Source organism: Palaemon carinicauda, chromosome 18 (genome assembly GCF_036898095.1).
Source record: "Palaemon carinicauda isolate YSFRI2023 chromosome 18, ASM3689809v2, whole genome shotgun sequence".
In the NCBI taxonomy this organism is placed as follows: Eukaryota; Metazoa; Arthropoda; class Malacostraca; order Decapoda; family Palaemonidae; genus Palaemon; species Palaemon carinicauda.
This window is the reverse complement of record NC_090742.1, coordinates 66777202-66792293: the sequence shown is the minus strand read 5'-3', so window position 1 is coordinate 66792293 and position 15092 is coordinate 66777202. Positions and strand designations below refer to the sequence as shown.

General features: G+C 45.0%; 1 protein-coding gene across 2 annotated transcripts in view; it reads left to right on the top strand.

Annotated features, from left to right (window-relative positions):
- Positions 1-14592, top strand: part of LOC137657872 (uncharacterized) — a 122368-nt gene extending 107776 nt beyond the window's left edge. Inside the window, exon 17 of one of the 2 annotated variants that reach the window (XM_068392472.1) lies at positions 14518-14592. The gene's annotated coding sequence lies outside the window, so the exon portion shown is untranslated. Of the gene's footprint in view, positions 1-12820; positions 13785-14517 lie in introns of those variants that run through there. The other variant, XM_068392473.1, reaches the window with a different exon arrangement.
- Positions 14593-15092: the final 500 nt, after the last annotated feature.

The window sequence follows — 15092 nt, the reverse complement described above, 5'->3', positions numbered from 1 at the left end:
TAGCGTCTGGTATGCCACGGGAGAAGTTCTCGGCTTGGGAGTTCCTGCCTCTGCCCAGGGCGACTTCTCAAGTCTAGTAGACTCTCCCCGCAGGCTGGCTATGAGACGCTCCCAGATTTGCTGGACCCCTTCGGACATGGACCATCTTATGAAGGGAGTTTTCCGTGCTTTCGAGGTCTTTAACTTCCTGGACTGGTGTTTGGGAGCATTGAGCAGGAAGACCTCCCCTTCAGATAAGGAAACTTCCATGCTCATCATGTCCTGCATGGACAAAGCCATTCGGGATGGTTCTAGTGAGCTTGCGGCTTCTTTCGTGTCTGGGGTACTCAAGAAGCGAGATCACCTTTGCTTCTTCTTATCAGCCGGAGTCACCCCATGTCAAAAGTCGGAGCTGATGTTTGCTCCACTCTCTAAGTGTCTCTTCCCTGAAGAGTTGATCAAGGAGATTGCTGCCTCCTTGATCCAGAAAGACACCCATGACCTGGTGGCGTCATCCGCACGCAAAGTCACCCCTTTGCCCTCCGTACCTAGACCTAGGATGGACACGCCAGCTTCAAGGTTCATCCCGCCCTTTCGTGGCAGAACCTCCAGCAGAGGAGGTGCTCGTGCCGGAAGTCAACGTGGGAGCAAGAAGAAGGGTTCCAAGTCCTCTAGAGGCAGAGTCTGACTGCCATCCTCTTCAGACGGCAGTGGGAGCCAGGCTCAAGAACTACTGGCAGGCCTGGGAGAACAGGGGCGCAGACGTACAGTCTGTGAAGTTACTCAGAGAGGGGTACAAGATTCCATTCTTGCGCAAGCCCCCTCTAGCAACGACTCCCATCAACCTCTCTCCCAGGTACAGAGAGGAGGAAAAGAGGCTAGCTTTACAGCAAGAGGTGTCTCTCCTACTACAAAAGGGAGCGGTAGTCATAGTCCGGGACCATCAATCCCCGGGCTTCTACAACCGCCTCTTCTTAGTGCCGAAGAAGACAGGAGGGTGGAGACCGGTGCTAGACGTCAGTTCTCTGAATGTCTTTGTCACAAAGCAGACGTTCACCATGGAGACGACAAAGTCGGTTCTAGCATCGGTCAGGAAGGAAGACTGGATGGTCTCGTTAGACCTAAAGGACGCGTACTTTCACGTCCCCATCCACCCAGATTCCCAACCTTTTCTGAGGTTCGTTTTCGGGAAGGTCGTCTACCAGTTCCAAGCCCTGTGCTTTGGCCTAAGCACGGCACCTCTAGTTTTTACCAAACTGATGAGGAATATTGCCAAATTCCTGCATTTAGCAAACATCAGAGCCTCCCTCTATTTGGACGACTGGCTTTTAAGAGCTGCGTCAAGTCGTCGCTGTCTGGAGAATCTTCAGTGGACTCTAGATCTGACCAAGGAATTGGGTCTCCTGGTCAATATAGAAAAGTCCCAACTCGTCCCATCCCAAACTATAGTTTACCTAGGAATGGAGATTCAGAGTCAAGCTTTTCGGGCTTTTCCGTCGGCCCCCAGAATCAGTCAAGCCCAAGAATGCATCCAGTCCATGCTGAAGAAGGACCGGTGTTCTGTCAGACAGTGGATGAGTCTGATAGGGACGCTTTCATCACTGGACCAGTTCATCGCGTTAGGGAGACTCCACCTTCGCCCCCTTCAATTTCACTTAACTGCTCACTGGAGAAAGGACAAGACGCTAGAAGCGGTCTCAGTTCCTATTTCCGAGAAGATGAAGTCGTCACTGACTTGGTGGAAGAACAACATTCTCCTCAGGGAGGGTCTGCCACTGGCTGTTCAGACCCCCGACCACCTTCTCTTCTCGGACGCATCGGACACGGGCTGGGGTGCGACGTTGGACGGTCGGGAATGCTCGGGCACGTGGAATGCGGTTCAAAGCGAGTTACACATCAACTGCAAGGAGCTACTGGCAGTTCATCTGGCCTTGAGAAGCTTCAAGTCCCTCCTTCTAGGCAAGGTGGTGGAGGTGAACTCCGACAACACCACAGCACTGGCGTACATCTCCAAGCAAGGAGGGACTCATTCGATGAAGTTGTACGAGATCGCAAGGGACCTCCTCACCTGGTCAAGAGATCGAAACATATCCCTTGTAACGAGGTTCATTCAAGGCGACATGAATGTCATGGCAGACCGCCTCAGCCGGAAGGGTCAAATCATCCCAACAGAGTGGACCCTTCACAAGAATGTATGCAACAAACTATGGGCATTGTGGGGCCAACCCACCATAGATCTGTTTGCAACCTCGATGACCAAGAGGCTCCCAAATTATTGTTCACCGATTCCGGACCCAGCAGCAGTTCACATAGATGCCTTTCTTCTGGATTGGTCCCATCTAGACCTTTATGCGTTCCCCCCGTTCAAGATTGTCAACAGAGTACTGCAGAAGTTCGCCTCTCACGAAGGGACAAGGTTGACGTTGGTTGCTCCCCTGTGGCCCGCGAGAGAATGGTTCACCGAGGTACTGCAATGGCTAGTAGACGTTCCCAGAACACTTCCTCTAAGAGTGGACCTTCTGCGTCAGCCGCATGTAAAGAAGGTACACCCAAGCCTCCACGCTCTTCGTCTGACTGCCTTCAGACTATCGAAAGACTCTCGAGAGCTAGAGGCTTTTCGAAGGAGGCAGCCAGAGCGATTGCTAGAGCTAGGAGGACATCCACTCTCAAAGTCTACCAGTCGAAGTGGGAAGTCTTCCGAAGTTGGTGCAAGTCCAAATCAGTATCCTCAACCAGTACCTCTGTAACTCAGATAGCTGACTTCCTGTTATACCTAAGGAAGGAAAGATCCCTTTCAGCTCCCACGATCAAGGGTTACAGAAGCATGTTGGCAGCAGTCTTCCGTCACAGAGGCTTAGATCTGTCCAACAACAAAGATCTACAGGACCTCCTTAAGTCTTTTGAGACCACGAAGGAGCGTCGGTTGGCCACACCAGGTTGGAACTTAGACGTGGTACTAAGATTCCTTATGTCAGCAAGGTTCGAGCCACTGCAATCAGCCTCTTTTAAAGATCTCACTTTGAAAACTCTTTTCCTCGTCTGCTTAGCAACAGCTAAAAGAGTCAGTGAGATACACGCCTTCAGCAGGAACATTGGATTTACATCTGAAACGGCTACATGTTCCTTACAGCTTGGTTTTTTAGCCAAAAACGAACTTCCTTCTCGTCCTTGGCCCAAATCGTTCGAAATTCCAAGCCTTGCTAGTTTGGTTGGAAATGAACAAGAAAGAGTACTATGCCCAGTAAGAGCTCTTAAGTACTATTTGAAACGGACTAAGCCATTACGTGGACAATCAGAAGCTTTATGGTGTGCCATTAAGAAACCTTCTTTACCAATGTCGAAGAATGCAGTTTCTTATTATATCAGGCTTTTAATTCGAGAAGCTCATTCCCATCTGAATGAGGAGGACCATGCTTTGCTGAAGGTAAGGACACATGAAGTTAGAGCTGTCGCAACTTCAGTGGGCTTCAAACAAAACAGATCTCTGCAGAGTGTAATGGATGCAACCTATTGGAGAAGCAAGTCAGTGTTCGCATCATTTTACCTTAAAGATGTCCAGTCTCTTTACGAGAACTGCTACACCCTGGGACCATTCGTAGCAGCGAGTGCAGTAGTGGGTGAGGGCTCAGCCACTACATTCCCATAATCCCATAACCTTTTTTAATCTTTCTCTTGAAATGCTTTTTATTGTTGTTTTTTGGGTTGTCCGGAAGGCTAAGAAGCCTTTCGCATCCTGGTTGATTTGGCGGGTGGTCAAATTCTTTCTTGAGAAGCGCCTAGATTAGAGGTTTTGATGAGGTCCTTTAGTATGGGTTGCAGCCCTTCATACTTCAGCTCCTAGGAGTCGCTCAGCGTCCTGTGAGGATTGCGAGGCTCAGTAAGGAAGACGTACTTAAAAAGGCAGAGTAATTGTTCAAGTCGACTTCCTTACCAGGTACTTATTAATTTTATGTTTGTTATTTTGAATAACTGCTAAAATGAAATACGGAATACTTAGCTCTTAAGGTTAACATATATGCTGGTGTCTACCCACCCCCCTGGGTGTGAATCAGCTATATGATCATCGGGTAAGTTTAATATTGAAAAATGTTATTTTCATTAGTAAAATAAATTTTTGAATATACTTACCCGATGATCATAAATTAAAGGACCCACCCTTCCTCCCCAATAGAGACCCAGTGGACCGAGGAGAAAATTGGTTCTGTGTTGACATAGAGTACTTGAGTACCTACTCGACAGATGGCGCTGTTGATGTACACCCCCACCTGTATAGCGATCGCTGGCGTATTCCGCCCGTAGGTTTTTCTGTCGGGCAGCAGAGCTGACAGCTATATGATCATCGGGTAAGTATATTCAAAAATTTATTTTACTAATGAAAATAACATTTTTTGGCAAGGAGATGGTTCAAAAAAAAATTGTGCTGCAGCCATTAATCTTTTCACTTGGTAGCAGTTGGTGCTTAACATGAACAATTTAATCTCCCAAGATGTTAAATTGGGTTTTTTTTTACTCAGGATATTAGTTTAACTTCATACACTTTCTCTTGTGTGTATGAGTTTGTGCTTTTCCATGTACCTATACCTGATTTTTTTAGTTACCAAGATTGAGTTCTTAGACTAAATTACCTTAGCTTACCATAGCAACTGGTTATATTTCTTGCCACACAGTGATTGCTTCATGAATTCACTTCTAAAAGAAAGGTGAAAATTGGAGGAAGTTAAAGAGGTTGGACAACTAGGTTGGCAAGGAGCAAAAACAATAAATGAAGAGTAAAAACAATAAAGTAATATAGCCAGGCATCAGAAGTGTTTTGAAAAATGTCATTCATATAAGTAGTACCCTTTCTGCATGATGTTCTTTAAATCATATGCTGCTATTTTTCAATATTAATCTTACCCGATGATCATGTAGCTGTCAACTCCGTTGCCCGACAGAAATCTACGGTCGGGATACGCCAGCGATCGCTATCCAGGTGGGGGTGTACACAACAGCGTCATCTGTGGTCAGGTACTCAAGTACTTCTTGTCAACAAGACCTCAATTTTTCCTCTGTCGTGCCGCCGGCAAGACCTACATGGATACGCTGTTGATTTTGGAGTCTTTTGTTCACGTTTTGGTGATGTATTTGCTCTGAAATTTAGCCTTCGCTGTTCAGGAAGCTTTATCCTTAGCTTAGCAAGCTTTTGGAATTAATTTGATTCATTGGTTAACGATCTTTGCTTTACTTTGGAATTCCCCCTTGACTACCTCCAATTCAAGATGTCTGACCATTCCCAAGTTCCTAAATACAGGCAGTGTAGTGTTAGGACTTGTAATAGGCGTCTTCCGAAGGCCTCTATAGATCCTCACACCGTATGTTCCAATTGTAGGGGAAAATCCTGTCAATTGGAAGATCGATGTGGGGAATGTGCTGGGCTTTCGGAATTCGATTTTAATGAATTCCTCAGATATACACGTAGGTTAGAGAAGGAGAGAGATAGGAGGAGTTCTTTTCGCTCTGTGGATTTTTCCTCTCCCCATGCCCCTCAACCTTTTCCTTCCCCTGTGGTGGTGACTCCCGAACCTGCTACGAGTGCTCAGCCTGCAATGGCTGATATGTTGCGTGCCATTCAGGCTCTCGGTGATAAGGTGGAGTCGTTGGTTAGTGACCGCAATCAGCTCTTGGCAGATGTCAGAGAGCTGAAAGCGAAGAGTGCAGTGGGAAGTGTTAGTGCTAGTGCTGTGCATAGTGTCAGTGTCAGTGTTGCGCATGAGGGTACATCTGTGCGTGCCAGTCGTCCTCCCAGTCCGGGACCTCTTGCAAGCTCCCAAGCCCAGGGGAGAAGCAATGTCGAAGGACCAAAGGGTTCGGCAGGCCTTGATCGGCGCACGGATGTATCCTCAGTGGTTGCGGACGCATCTGCTAAGGATCGTCCCTTCCACTCCCAGACGAATGAGCCCTTACATTCCTCGTCTGTGGAAGAGGTTTCCAGGAGGAAACGGTGGATCAAGGTCTCACGACCGCTCAAACGTAAGGTCCCTTCCGAGCTAGTCCAACGGCCCAGGTGTAGCCACTGGGTCAGTTCGGACTCGCCGCAGTCATCTGATGACTGCACACCTCCCAAGAGAGGTAGAGTGGTCCCTCAACAGGCCTCTGCATCGTCTGTTGTTGCTCCAACCACAGTTGACCCTAAGTGGTCCATGCTGCAGACTATGCAGTCTCAGCTTGCGGCTTTTATGCAGGAGTATCATGCCGAGAAGGTTAACACCTCTCCTGTTATCCTACAACCCGCAGAGGTTATGCGCTCAGCAGATACTGCGGCTGCCTGCTCCCACACCCTTCCTGTGAGAGCTCCTCCACCGATGCGCAGTCCTCACTGCCAGACGCATGTTCTTGCTGCACCATCTGCTAACATGCGTGAGCTGCCGCATCAGGAGTTGCCGGGTTCCAGCACTATGCGGCATTCTCCTCAGCCCATGCAGCATGCTCTGCAGACCTTACAGCATGCTCCGCATACCATGCAGCATGAGCCGCATACCATGCAGCATGAGCCGCATACCATGCAGCATGAGCCGCATGCCTTACAACATGCTCTGCATACCATACCACATGCTCCTCAGCCCACCGCAGACCCTCCCACACACCGGCCCTCTGCTTTTGTTGTTGCCAGCTCACAGTCTGTCCAGCAGAGGCATGATGATGGATCCGCAGGTACGCATGCACCCGTTCTGCAGGATTCAGCCGTTCAGCTTGCTGCTCTGCCTTTGCCTCTCACAACTCAACTTTCGGATGAGGAGGTATCGGAGGATGAAGCTGCTCATCTGGATGATCCTCACTCTGATGTTGAAGGACACAAGTCTTCGCCACCCTCCTTAGACTTTCGCAAAGTCCTTGCTTTGTTCAGAGAATTGTATCCTGAACACTTTGTGTCTGCAACCCCTCGTTCTCCTCCCTCCGAGTTTGCTCTGGGCATGCAGTCTGCTGCGCCTGCCTTCACCAAGCTTGTTCTCGCCAGATCATCAAGGAGAGCTTTGAGGGTTATGGGGGATTGGTTGCATTCCAAGAAGCAACTGGGAAGGACCTCTTTTGTGTTTCCTCCTCCCAAGCTGGCTTCTAAGTCGAGCGTCTGGTATGCCACGGGAGAGGAACCTGGCTTGGGGGTTCCTGCCTCTGCCCAGGCCGACTTCTCAAGTCTGGTTGACTCTCCCCGCAGGTTGGCTATGAGACGTTCGAAGATCTGCTGGTCCTTTTCCGATCTTGATCATATGTTGAAGGGAGTCTTTCGTGCCTTCGAGATATTCAACTTCCTCGATTGGTGTTTGGGAGCCTTAAGCAGGAAGACTTCCCCTTCTGACAAGGACTCGGCCATGCTGATCATGTCCAGTATGGACAAGGCAATACGGGATGGGTCTGGTGAACTTGCGGCTTCATATGTATCAGGGGTCCTCAAGAAGAGAGAACATCTGTGCTCCTTCTTATCTGCTGGTATCACTCCTTGCCAGAAGTCAGAGTTGCTGTTTGCTCCTCTCTCCAAGTGTCTGTTTCCGGAGGAGTTGATTAAGGGGATGGCTGCCTCTCATCCAGAAGGATACGCATGATCTCATGGCTTCTTCTGCACGTAAGGCTAAAACCTTACCTTCCGTGCCTAGACCCTTCCGCCCTTTAGCAGTTGATACACCTGCTTCTAGGTTCATCCCGCCCTTTCGTGGCAGAACCTCCAGCAGAGGAGGTACCCGTGCAGACAGTCACCGTGGCAAGTCCAAGAAGGGTTCCAAGTCCGCAAAAGGCAAGTTTTGACTGCCTTCCTCTCCAGACAGCAGTAGGAGCCAGACTCAAGACCTTCTGGCAAGCTTGGGAGAGCAGAGGTGCAGACGCTCAGTCTGTGAAGTGGCTAAGGGAGGGATACAGAATTCCGTTCTGCCTCAATCCCCCTCTAGCTACATCTCCCATCAACCTCTCTCCCAACTACAAGGAGAAGGACAAGAGGCTAGCGTTGCAACAAGAGGTGTCGCTCTTGCTACAAAAGGAAGCAGTGGTCATAGTCCGGGATCATCAATCCCCGGGCTTTTACAACCGTCTCTTCCTGGTAGCCAAGAAGACAGGAGGTTGGAGACCGGTGCTGGACGTCAGTGCTCTCAATGCTTATGTCACCAAGCAGACGTTCACGATGGAGACGACGAAGTCGGTCCTAGCAGCGGTCAGGCAGGAGGACTGGATGGTCTCGTTAGACCTGAAAGACGCATACTTTCACGTCCCCATCCATCCAGACTCCCAACCTTTCCTAAGATTCGTCTTTGGAAAGGTTGTGTACCAGTTCCAAGCCCTGTGCTTTGGTCTAAGCACGGCACCTCTTGTGTTTACGAGACTGATGAGGAATATTGCGAAATTCCTTCACTTAGCAGACATCAGAGCCTCCCTCTATTTAGAAGACAGGAGGTTGGAGACCGGTGCTGGACGTCAGTGCTCTCAATGCTTATGTCACCAAGCAGACGTTCACGATGGAGACGACGAAGTCGGTCCTAGCAGCGGTCAGGCAGGAGGACTGGATGGTCTCATTAGACCTGAAAGACGCATACTTTCACGTCCCCATCCATCCAGACTCCCAACCTTTCCTAAGATTCGTCTTTGGAAAGGTTGTGTACCAGTTCCAAGCCCTGTGCTTTGGTCTAAGCACGGCACCTCTTGTGTTTACGAGACTGATGAGGAATATTGCGAAATTCCTTCACTTGGCAGACATCAGAGCCTCCCTCTATTTAGACGACTGGCTTTTAAGAGCTCCCACAAGTCGTCGCTGTCTGGAGAATCTCAGATGGACTATGGATCTGACCAAGGAACTGGGCCTCCTGGTCAATTTAGAGAAGTCCCAGCTCGTCCCATCCCAGACCATTGTTTACCTGGGTATGGAGATTCAGAGTCGAGCTTTTCGGGCTTTTCCGTCGGCCCCAAGGATCAACCAAGCCCTAGAGTGCATCCTGAGCATGCTGAGAAGGAACCGATGCTCAGTCAGGCAGTGGATGAGTCTAACAGGGACACTTTCATCGCTGGCCCTGTTCATCGAGTTAGGGAGACTCCACCTCCGCCCCCTTCAGTATCATCTGGCTGCTCACTGGATAAAGGACATGACGCTAGGGACGGTCTCAGTTCCTGTTTCCGAAGAGATGAGGTCTACTCTAACGTGGTGGAAGAACAGCATTCTTCTCAAGGAAGGTCTTTCGTTAGCTGTTCAGACCCCCGACCACCGTCTCTTCTCGGACGCATCAGACTCGGGCTGGGGTGCGACATTGGACGGACAGGAATGCTCGGGAACATGGAATCAGGAGCAAAGGACACTTCACATCAATTGCAAGGAGTTGTTGGCGGTTCATCTGGCCTTAATAAACTTCAAGTCCCTCCAGCTAAACAAGGTGGTGGAGGTGAACTCCGACAACACCACAGCCTTGGCTTACATCTCCAAGCAGGGGGGGACTCATTCGAGGAAGTTGTTCGAGATCGCAAGGGACCTCCTCATTTGGTCAAAAGATCGAAGGCTTACGCTGGTAACGAGGTTCATTCAGGGCGATATGAATGTCATGGCAGATCGCCTCAGCCGGAAGGGTCAGATCATCCCCACAGAGTGGACCCTTCACAAGAATGTTTGCAGCAGACTTTGGACCTTGTGGGGTCAGCCAACCATAGATCTGTTCGCTACCTCGATGACCAAGAGGCTCCCATTGTATTGTTCTCCGATTCCAGACCCAGCAGCAGTTCACGTGGATGCCTTTCTGCTGGATTGGTCCCATCTCGACCTGTATGCATTCCCGCCGTTCAAGATTGTCAACAGGGTACTTCAGAAATTCGCCTCTCACAAAGGGACACGGCTGACGTTGGTTGCTCCCCTCTGGCCCGCGAGAGAATGGTTCACAGAGGTACTGCAATGGCTGGTCGACGTTCCCAGGACTCTCCCTCTAAGAGTGGACCTTCTGCGTCAACCTCACGTAAAGAAGGTACACCCAAACCTCCACGCTCTTCGTCTGACTGCCTTCAGACTATCGAGAGACTCTCAAGAGCTAGAGGCTTTTCGAAGGAGGCAGCCAGAGCGATTGCCAGAGCAAGGAGGACATCCACTCTCAGAGTCTATCAATCCAAATGGGAAGTCTTCCGAAGCTGGTGCAAGTCCAATGCAGTTTCCTCAACCAGTACCACTGTAACCCAGATTGCTGACTTCCTGTTACATCTAAGGAACGTTAGATCCCTATCAGCTCCTACGATCAAGGGTTACAGAAGTATGTTGGCAGCGGTTTTCCGCCACAGAGGCTTGGATCTTTCCACCAACAAAGATCTACAGGACCTCCTTAGGTCTTTTGAGACCTCAAAGGAACGTCGGTTGTCCAATCCAGGCTGGAGTCTAGACGTGGTCCTAAGGTTCCTGATGTCATCTAGATTTGAACTGCTCCAATCAGCCTCTTTTAAGGACCTCACATTAAAAACTCTTTTCCTCGTATGCCTAGCAACAGCTAAAAGAGTAAGTGAGATCCACGCCTTCAGCAGGAACATAGGTTTCACATCGGAAACGGCTACATGTTCCTTGCAGCTCGGTTTTTTGGCTAAAAACGAGCTTCCTTCACGTCCTTGGCCTAAATCGTTCGAGATCCATAGCCTGTCCAACTTGGTGGGTAACGAACTGGAGAGAGTACTTTGCCCAGTCAGAGCTCTTAGGTACTAATCTAAAAAGGTCAAAACCCTTACGAGGACAATCAGAAGCCTTATGGTGTGCTGTTAAGAAGCCTTCGCTACCAATGTCTAAGAACGCAGTTTCTTACTACATCAGGCTTCTGATTAGAGAAGCTCATTCTCATATGAAGGAAGAAGACCTTGCTTTGCTGAAGGTGAGGACACATGAAGTGAGAGCTGTGGCTACTTCAGTGGCCTTCAAACAGAACCGTTCTCTGCAGAGTGTTATGGATGCAACCTATTGGAGAAGCAAGTCAGTGTTCGCATCATTCTATCTCAAAGATGTCCAGTCTCTTTACGAGAACTGCTACACCCTGGGACCATTCGTAGCAGCGAGTGCAGTAGTAGGTGAGGGCTCAGCCACTACATTCCCATAATCCCATAACCTTTTTAACCTTTCTCTTGAATACTTTTTATTGTTGTTTTGGGTTGTACGGTCGGCTAAGAAGCCTTCCGCATCCTGGTTGATTTGGCGGGTGGTCAATTCTTTCTTGAGAAGCGCCTAGGTTAGAGGTTGTGATGAGGTCCTTTAGTATGGGTTGCAGCCCTTTATACTTCAGCACCTAAGAGTCGTTCAGCATCCTAAGAGGACCGCTACGCTCAGTAAGGAAGACGTACTTAATAAAGGCAGAGTAATGGTTCAAGTCGACTTCCTTACCAGGTACTTATTTATTTTATATTGTTATTTTGAATAAATAATAAAATGAAATACGGGATACTTAGCTTCTTTGTTAACATGTATGCTGGTCTCCACCCACCACCCTGGGTGTGAATCAGCTACATGATCATCGGGTAAGATTAATATTGAAAAATGTTATTTTCATTAGTAAAATAAATTTTTGAATATACTTACCCGATGATCATGATTTAAAGGACCCGCCCTTCCTCCCCATAGAGAACCAGTGGACCGAGGAGAAAATTGAGGTCTTGTTGACAAGAAGTACTTGAGTACCTGACCACAGATGGCGCTGTTGTGTACACCCCCACCTGGATAGCGATCGCTGGCGTATCCCGACCGTAGATTTCTGTCGGGCAACGGAGTTGACAGCTACATGATCATCGGGTAAGTATATTCAAAAATTTATTTTACTAATGAAAATAACATTTTGCATTGAGGTAGAACCTAGAGGGGGTACAAGAATATATAATGATTTTAATCGTGTGTTTGTAATACATATGTTGTATGGGCATCTCTGAGAACTTTTTAATATTTTTAACGGATACCCGTTTATTTTTATTTTATATTATAATATATCACTTTCAACTGTGATTTTCCTTTTGATTTTATTAAAAAAAATCTTAATGACTATTTTGGCAAATTTGGATTACTTAGCAAACTTAACTGGAGTTTCCCCTTTTTATTGCTCAAGAAATATTGATTTCGGCTGCAGCGTTGTTGAATTGATTCTTATTGGATAATTTCTAATAATAGATATAATTCTCTCTCTCTCTCTCTCTCTCTCTCTCTCTCTCTCTCTCTCTCTCTCTCATTTTATTAGTCTCTTTTTCTCTACCCAATAGCAAGTGGAGTCACCGTGGGTGTACTAAAAAGTCTTCGAGACATTCAAAATCCTTGTAACTTTCATTTTATCAGAAGTATAATGTGTCATAACTATAAAGGTTTTGAAGAGTTTATTGTGGGTTGGTTATATATATATATATACACCTAATTGTGAGAATGATGCAGTAACCATTTAAAGTAACTTAAATGAGAAAATGCTACTATGAAGGGATTGGAATGATATTGATAAATTATTTACAAGTATTCTGTATTGAATATTTTTTATATATATTTCCTCAGCCTTATAGCCAACCTGCATAATTTAGTAGAAATTTGTTGTCGATTTTTGTTGAAACTCTAGTCCATTTCTCTTAGCGAGTCATATTTGCACCGACTCGCAGCGGTGCCCTTTTAGCTCGGAAAAGTTTCCTGATCGCTGATTGGTTGGACAAGATAATTCTAACCAATCAGCGACCAGGAAACCTTTCCGAGCTAAAAGGGTACCGTTGCGAGTCTGTGCAAATATGACTCGCTAAAAGAAATGGACTATACTGTAGTCAAATACCGTATGTTATTTAAATGAATCTCCCGTGATGTTCAAGTGAGAATAGAAATATTTTTTTTTTATTAAAATTCAATTTATCCTTCTAGCTGTGACTTCATTGAAGAGTAGTTGTTGCTTAAAGAGCCTAGGACTGCAATATTTTATTTAGAATAAAAAGATGCAGTTGATAACCCTTGGAATTGTAAGCATAGCTGATGAAATGAGAGCTCCAACTTTAGTTTTTGTTTGATCAAAGGTTAGTTGTAGTTGCTGTAATTTAATATTTCTTCTTTATTTCTTTTATACCAAATTAAGAATCAATCCCAAAGTTGAACTCTTAAACAAACATTTTGACGTGTAGGTTACCCTGAAGAGTAATAACTAGATTAAGCAGAGCTTGTTTTTTTTATTTCTTTCTCAGGTGTTCTATTTTGGTTTTTATTATTATTATTATTATTATTATCATTACTTGCTAAGCTACGACCCTAGTTGGAAAAGAACGATGCTATAAGCTCAAGGGCTAATGGTGTTCTTTATTTTTGTAAGGTTTGATTTGTAGGGATTTTTTGGAGTTTTTTTATTGTATTTGGAAGAACTTTGCTAAATATCAGTGTTATAGAGTAAAACTTCCAAAATGTTATGGTCTTTCAGAATTTGATAAAGTACGTTCAATTAACGTTCTAAATCTTCGTCCAGTCAACTTGCTTAGTACTGTACTGAGGAATGTGTAACAAATTAATAGGGTAGAAACCTATCCCAAGTAGCACGGCCTCCTTCAAAAATGCTGTTTAATGTTTTATGTTTAATATGAAGATCGGATTTATTTAACGGACTTGTGTTTGATAGGTACAGTTTAGACATATACTGTAGTTTGATACATTGTAAGTTTACAATGTGGTTCCATGTTTATCTCCTAAGTGTAATACTGTATATTTTACAGATAGATTTTTATTTGCACCATGGTAAATTTTTTGCTACTACTATTGCATCAAAGTTTTCACCAAAATGTACTTCAAGTTGCAGAATGTTAAATTATATTCCATTTTTCAAAACTGATTTTTAAATAAAATTCCCCAAATATTTAGACCATTTTTTTAACCTCAACGTATATTTGTTTGTAGTCTTGTGTTAGTTACAATTCTACTGTACAGTATTTATTTTATGAACTAAATTTGCTGTAATTTCATCTTAAATGCAGATTAAATGGTTTTGTTGAATTAATTTATTTTGTTTGCAATAAAGTTAATCAGCATCCTTAGTTTCTTGGTATATATAACCTCTCTCTCTCTCTCTCTCTCTCTCTCTCTCTCTCTCTCTCTCATTCTCTCTCTCTCTCTCTCTCTCTCTCTCTCTCTCTCTCTCTCTCTCTCTCTCTCTCTCTCTCTCTCGTAGAAAGGACTGCTTATTCCCTAATAAATTCCTGTGTATTTTAAACAAGGAAACACAAAGTTGCTGATTTCAGTTTGTGTAGGATTTAAATAGGGATTAAGATTATTCATGAATCACACTAATCAGATTTATTTTTTATATGCTACCTTTAGGGTATCTAGAAATTTATTTATAAGTTATAACTTGTATAAATTTCAATTCAGTTTGCTCAGTAATTTTTGTAATTAGAATTTACTTTCCACTGATATTATGAGAAGTCTTGCAATTTCTGTTGTTTGACTGGCTCACTGAACTACTATAAGTAGTTTCTTAGAGATAGGTGTCACATTCAGTTGCTTTACACCTGTTGGTGTCTGCATAACCAATATTCTTTAACGTTGGACTCTGCCATAGTTATCAGTACTTTAACTTCCAGATGACTTGTAATCCTGCTATACTAAAGATGTAAGACATGTGCTTTGGGTAACAATGACTTATTTGATGTAAGGTAAGTTTATATATTTCAGATTACTTTCAATTTATACAGTACAGTAATTGTTGTTATTTTTTCAGTTTGCTTATCAAGAATCAGATTCTAATTTTATGCATTCATCACCACCAAAGAAAGTATTTATTCTTAAACATTTACTTTATACTTAGTTAATTGGTTACCTGCTTCTAATAGACTATAGTAACTAGATATTATTAGACAAAGAATGTTCATTACAAGATGAATATTTCTATGAAACTGCTCCGATGTTCATATTGCTTTTCTCTGAAAGCTTAGTTATCGACATTCACCCCTAAAACTAAAAAAAAAGTTCCCATTTCTTTTCCTTCTGATAGACTTATATCTCTAGTAAAGTAATAAGTCAATCTAGAAGTTAAATTGCAAAAAACAAATGGAGTGGCTGGAGCAATCTGAGGGTGACCCGACCAATAGTTGTCCGTTATATTATATCATGTATCGTATCTTGCTATATAATTGCAGAGTTAGAATTGACAGATGGT